This window comes from Rutidosis leptorrhynchoides, chromosome 4 (genome assembly GCF_046630445.1).
Source record: "Rutidosis leptorrhynchoides isolate AG116_Rl617_1_P2 chromosome 4, CSIRO_AGI_Rlap_v1, whole genome shotgun sequence".
NCBI classification, from domain to species: domain Eukaryota; kingdom Viridiplantae; phylum Streptophyta; class Magnoliopsida; order Asterales; family Asteraceae; genus Rutidosis; species Rutidosis leptorrhynchoides.
Genome location: NC_092336.1, coordinates 7,595,119 through 7,602,206, shown reverse-complemented (window position 1 = coordinate 7,602,206; position 7,088 = coordinate 7,595,119). Strand labels below are relative to the sequence as shown.

The 7,088-nt window shown below is 33.3% G+C and overlaps 1 long non-coding RNA gene across 1 annotated transcript; it reads left to right on the top strand.

Moving 5' to 3' along the window:
* The first annotated feature begins 1,207 nt into the window (after positions 1 to 1,207).
* LOC139843531 (uncharacterized) lies at positions 1,208 to 6,385 on the top strand. Its single transcript, XR_011757614.1, has 3 exons — positions 1,208 to 1,318; positions 3,352 to 3,405; positions 4,440 to 6,385. It is a non-coding gene; the product is annotated as an uncharacterized lncRNA (long non-coding RNA).
* Positions 6,386 to 7,088: the final 703 nt, after the last annotated feature.

Below are 7,088 nucleotides of genomic sequence, written 5' to 3'. Positions count from 1 at the left end.
CAACCGGATCCAAATGTTTACACATGTACCAACATATACCCATAATGACCCCTTTACCCAACCCGCCTGTTTCTCACATCTACAAATTACAAGTGCTAAAAGAATAATGGCTTATCAAACTATGAACACATGAAGTATGTTGCTGCAATTCTGAATGGAGACCCTGAAACAAGTTTGTTTACGAATCAGTTCGTGATCGTAATGATTCAAAAAATAAAGATAATCATAGATCCATGTGTACTCCTAATGTTCGTAAACAGTCTCAAGCACCTGAAGGTAACTTTTGAAGTGTGATTTTCTTTAAAACATGATACGTTAAGTGTATGTTTTATACTGATTTGTTTTCTTTTTGTTTCGTTTTTTGACAGCCTCTGAAGTCTGAAGTAAGAAGAAAGGGAAGTGAAGAACCTATAGGTATATGATGAGATGTCGAATACGCAGCCTGTTGAAATTAATTCCTCTAATAAAACTCCAGTTTTATTGATGTTTTTTTATATTACCGAACTAACTAAATTAGTAAGATCATTAACCTAGCAAAAATGTTGAACTAACAAATCACTTAACTAAATTAGTAAGATCAGTTTTATTGACGTTAGTTACTACGGGTGCGTTAGTTGCATAAGTGGAGGTATTTCTAGAATGTTTTATTTTTTAAGAGAAACAACAAATCACTTATCTAATTTGTAACTTACATTTATGAAAACTCCCTGTCGTTTTCCACTATTTTCTTTTCAACATATAGAAAGTCTATTCGTTTTGGAAAATGAACACATTTGAGCACATTTATTCTAAAATTTCACTAAGTTTTCTAGATATATAAAACCCTCTATTTTCTAGAATTAGTTAATTAGTTATTAGTTATGAATATTTGTGCAACTAAAAGCCCCCCCTGTTTTTGATAGGTTGTCACTTGGTGTAATTTCATGCTAAGGGAGGGTAGCAGTCCACTATGTTATTTAACACCGTTTGTTGTAGGTGGCAAAATGAACACGTCGGATAGGTTGGGTAACGGTAAAAACGAGTGTATTGGACAGGTTAGTAACACCCTTATTTTTTAAGGGTCAATTATGTTAAAATCTGGAATACCAAGAGTTGTTCTTGTATAAGCATAAAAAGTGGAGGGGTGTAAATGTAAAATTCGTAATTAAATCATAAGACCTGGAAGTATTCAAAGATCATTTTTCATTCTATCTTTTACACTTTGAAACTAAAGAGATAGTGGAGGTAGGCGACGGTGGGAAATGAAATGGAGAATAAGTGTAAGCTAACAAATCAATCGTTCAGAAATATAATCTACGCTATGGAGCTGAAAATTAAGGTATTGGTTTATGTATTATTTGTTAGTTCATGGTTAGAGTTAGGGTTTGAAACCCTAACTAATAAATTGGGGATAAGTGGGTTAAATTGGCGAATAAATGAAAGATTAATGTATGTATATGTTTAGTAATATTGGAAATGGTAAATAAAATCAGTTAGTGAATTAGTGTTGTTGACATAGGCAGCCACTGACATCTGTTCCGCACGTATTAGGTATCAGATGACTACAATAAGTCAATAACGAGTAAGATTCGTTTTTCTTTTAATCTAAGAAATGAAAATAAATATACAAATTTACATAGTTTTGTATCATGTAGTTTTAAAACTTTTAATATAGCCTTCATAAAAGATAATTAATCATCAATTCAGTTATCTTGATTAAAAGTCGCAATGTTTAGCCAACCAGAAATATTACTTGAAGGAATAATAATTAGTAATTTTTCATAAAATAAGTATAAATTGGCTGTCTACATATACTAAACACAGTGAAATATTCATTTGAATCCTTAATTTTGCTTGAGATCTTACAATCACATGTGATTGGAATCACATGTGATTATCATGACAATTACATATGATTGTCCCGCGTTTTTAATCCTAGCCAATCACATGTGATTGTCCAACGTTTTTAATTCTAGTCATTGATTATATTGATCCAAGGGCTGAGATTTATCCCCTGATTTTCAAGCAAAATTAAGGATGCAAATAAATATTTCTCACTAAACACGAGTAATTATGAAATGAACTTTTGTCCACGTTACCATAGATCTCATGTTATTGTGGAATTAGCATTCAAACATTATTGTTGAATAGTGTTCATTGTCAATTTTATTATTAAATAAATAATATTTATTTGTTTCTGTAAATTTTGCCTGACTGGTTTCTTATCAGATATATGTGTCATTTAAAAGTATTAGGTTATAATTATGTTAGGCATATGAGTAAAGAATTGAGAATTAGAGTTTGATTGGGATGACATTGCTTGTAACATTGGACCATCTTGTAGTGACTTCCTTTCAGTCTTTCTTTTTTTGATTGTTGGCATTAAAGTTCAGTTAACCAATCTTTTCTCGAGAAAATGCTAGTTCGATACTAGGTGATAGTTCTTTAGTTTTTTAGATTTTTATTAATCATTCTATAAAAGATGTCTAAAAAGGAATTGTAATGTTAATGCGTAAGTTGGGGATATATCAATTAGTTTCATTTATTTTTATTATTTTGGGTACGGTTTGGGAGCTTGTTGCTATAGAAGGCGAACATTTGGTGGCTGAAGAAGGCGAACATTTGGTGGCTGAAGAAGAAGAATATTTGGTGGTCGAAGAAGATGAACCGATCGAAGAAGATGAACCGATCGAAGAAGATGAACATTTGGCGGCCGAAGAAGACGAACATTTGGTGGCCGAAAAAGACGAACATGTGGTAGTTGAAGAAAAGCATGTTGTCAGGTATGATGGTTTATATAATATCGATGCACTAGTTGAAACACTAAGCTAAAGGCTTATGAGTAGTACCCTTTATGTCGAGTTTTTTAATCATTCAATAAAAGCCGTCTAAAAGGGTACCCATAAGTCTTTAGCTCAGTGGTTCAGATGGTGCATCGATATTATATGAACCGTCATACCCGATAGCGTCGTCTACTTCAGCCACCAAAGGTTCGACTTCTTCAGCCTCTAAAGGTTTGTCTTCTTCAGCCGCCAAATGTTCGTCTTCTTCAGCAACCAAAATTAGAAATAAGTCGGACAAAGCCTTTGAGTAAAGATACTCGTTGTCCCAGTTAACTTGAATAGGAAGAACTTCATCCGGTTCTTTTTTCTCGTCATTGAAATTCTCAATTCATAGCCTTGTAAAACAATAATACTAATGATTATTTTTAATCTTTTTTATATGTAATAAGAGTTTTGGCAATGACTATGGTTGTAGACAAATTACTAAACTAGGGTGGTCTTAATTTATTATTTAGTGGCATCATTAGATCTTGATACATTCATCATGTATGCATTGATGCTGCTAACTCTACCTCTCTTTTTGTTACAGTGTTGGAACTTGAATTTCCCAGGGTAAATAAAAATGGAGTTAAAACTGATAAAGGTACGAGTTATAATGAGTAAACAATGCATATGTAGTCTGCATTTTTGGATTAGTATAGTGTTTATTTTCTAGATTAAAAGAAAGTATAATTTCTTATTAGTAATGATAGGTTGGTACCGCCGTATCGGGGTAGAATGAGTTCGGGTAATAAATGGGCTGGGGCATTCAAGTATTTAAATACAAAAGCTATATTATTATAAAGTTAAATTGTGATAAAGTTGATGATATGATACTCTAAACAAAACAATTTAGGACATTCTGCTTTTGAATGTGGTACACTACTTTTGAACCATATATATATATATTTCTCAAATTTATCCTTATTTCGTTGCCCAAATAATAGAAGTGTTAATAACAATGAAAATAATAATAATGCTCCAGGTGGTGATGCTAATTCTCGAAAAAGAGAATCAAATAAAAGAAAAGAAGAAGTTTTATTGAGTCAAGTAATAAAAAATCGCCGTTCAAAAAAAAGAAAAAAAGTAATAAAGAATATCTTGGGGCGTCTTAGAGGTTGTGCTAGTGTGGGCAATCGCACAGGGCCCAAAATTTGAAAAGGACCAAAACTTTTGAATGTCTCATATATTATTATTTCAATGATGGAATGGAAAAAATATATCAACTCAAACCGTTTGTGTAATTAAAAAAAAGTTGGAGACTAACTCAAAGATTATGAAGGAAAAAAAGATATGTGCAATTCCCGTTGATTGAAGATGCATTAGGTTTCAACTCATGTACACACTTTCAATGATCGTTTAATAATTTAATTGAGAGTCGTAGGATTGACGTTGATACCTGTAAATAATGAGATATTGGAGAGTATTGACTAAAGAAAGTTTCAACGACTTTGCATTCAAAAATGTTTGGAGTGTCTTTTATTTATTTCAATAATGAGATGACAACTATTTAAGATTAGAACACTTTTTGCGGTTTTTTTGAGAATTTTTATCGTTGATTACCTTCAATAATTATAAATTTTTTATGTGTACTAAAAAATTTAAATTTTATGAGGGTCCATTTTATGTCTTGAACAGGGCCTTTAAAATTAATGAGACGACCCTTAATATCCAAAGGTAAAACAAATCTAATAAACCATCTGTTCTGAATCGCAACTTTGGTAAACATGGTGGTTAATTTAAAAGGTCAACGATCCATTAATGTTGGAGATGATGATGACAACACACTAATTTCGTCAAGTAAACGGAAAACTAGTAACGTTGCTCTTAAAAAGAAGCTGATGGTAAGAAGCCAAGGTTTAATGAGGCTGAGAAAAGTAGAGCAGATAGAAATGAATGGGTGGTTGTTCTAGCTCTTCCAGCAAAGAAACAAAAGGTGCTCCATCAACCTGTTGTCGCTAAACCATCGATCAGGACCATCTGGTAGCGTGGTGGTTCAACTTGTTAAGGCCATAAAGAAAAACTTGGTTAATGCTGATGAGCTGCGGATCAATGCTACTAAACCTTCAAATTGTGGACCGAAGTAACTAAAGTCAAAAGTTGTTGAATAAGGTTATGTTAGAAAGGTGAACCAGGATGTTCATTTGTCTGATAGTGAGACTGGAACCGATAGATCATTGTTTGGGCTTGTACAATTTGAGCCATCTAGTTCGATGGCCATGGTTCGTGCTGGTTAGCGAAACAAGCAAAAGGTGGTTCAAGTGAAAGATATTGGAGGTGATAAGCATAAAGCATGTGGTTCAAGGTCAGGGTTGGTTCAATTTGATTAGGTAAAGGAGCAAAAGGAGGCTACTAAAGCTAATGAGCCGTGGGTCGAAGTGGTTAAAGTAAAAAACAAATGGATCGAAGTGGCATGCGAAATGCAAGGCCTCTGGTATGTGCAACGTGTTTAGTAAGTGTATCCGTTGTGGTTCAGTGCGTATCAGGTTTCAAGCTAATAGCAGGCTGGTGGATCAGGTGCTCATGATCTTGATATATCAGTGTCACTATCTTTTTGTACAACTATGATACCCAATATGATGTGCCTCGAATCAGGCCAAAGCAATCGATTCACGGCTGAATCATGGTTTCTGTAAAGAAAGATATCAAATTGTCAACGAATAAAATTAAAATCAATTATTTAAGTCTGAATAAAACCCTTACCTCGTAAAGTTATTATATTCGTTTATGAAGATTGGCGTGATAGGTAGCGTGTAGACCGCGGACAGAGATGGAAAACTAATCCATCTGGCAAAAGAAACTGAATTCCTCTTCAACTTCATGTTCTTTTCTGGAGGCCGCCATGGATTTGGCGGTGGAATAAATGTGCAGTAAACGTTAACACCACTGAATACATTTTTATTACTACTAGAATAGAGGAAACGACAGTGAGCGAACGGAGATCTAGATGAAAAGTGGTGTTCATCGGTGATGATCGATGAACAAATATTGAATTACTCTTCAACATCGATCAACACCGATCATCACCTATCATCACCGCTTTTCATCTATATATCCATTCACTCACTGCCTCTTTGTCTATTTTGGTAGTAATAAAAATGTATCTGTGGAATTAACGTTTTCTGCACCTTTCTTTATTCCACAGCCAAATTCATGGCGGCCTCTAAAAAAAACATGAAGTTGAAAAGGAATTCGGTTTCATTTGCTCGTTGGTTTAAGTTTCCATCTCTGTCCGCAATCTACATGTCACCTATAACGCAAATTTTTATAAATGAATCTGATAACTTTACAAGGTAAGGGTTTTATTCAGACTTCATTCATAACTTTTATTTATATTCATTGAGAATTTGATATTTTTCTGTACAGGAACCAAGATTCAGCCTTGAATATTGGGGCTGAATCCAGGCACATCATATTGGGTATCATAGTTATAGAAAAAGTTGATGACAATCTTAGGTATATTTTTCTTCTATGATGTCACTGTCAAGTACTCATGTCAACCACATGCCAGAATATTAAAACTTTGTGACTTAAAAAATATGATATTTTAGAGTCCACCTTTGTGGTTTTGATTATTTAATTAATTATTTGTATTTTATGCCGGAGTCCGTAACTTATTTACTTACCTGAATAAGCGATCTTAGTTTCTCCGGCACCGTTAAATATATTTCCGGCATATTCTACACTATTGAACTTATTTCGAAGCTCCGTATTTGCCGGTACCGCTCACTGCTCATTTCAGTGATGTCCTGAGCAAATGATGAAGTCAGGTGAGTTTTTTTATTTTCTAGTTGAATTCTGCTTATATCTATAGGTTTTTTTTTTTTTTTTTTTTTTTTTTTTTTTTTTTGTGTAGCTTACGTTTATATAGCTGAGTTGTTGGTAATTACGTTTGTATTGCAGAGTTGCTGATAATTTTGTGAATATAATCATGTAGTCTATTTATATTTATGACTCAAGTTAGAATTAGGATTGATTTTGAATTAGAACAGGTATTATAATCGTGATCTATTAACTTGATTGATGTTGGACATTATTCCAATTGATCAGATGACAAAATACAGTTAGAAGTTCATGAATGATATTTATGAACTTAATGACGGTGATATGTACATGATTATAAAGTTCCCCGAATAGTCGAGATCTTGAAGTACCGTCTAGTTCTTGACTTGTCTCCTACTTGGCCAATATATTGGGTTGAAGTTTTAAAAACTACAATTTTGCCGGTTGAAGTCAGATTTCTTAATTCAAAGTCCCATTTATTCAGTCAAAATTGCTGCTGAAAGT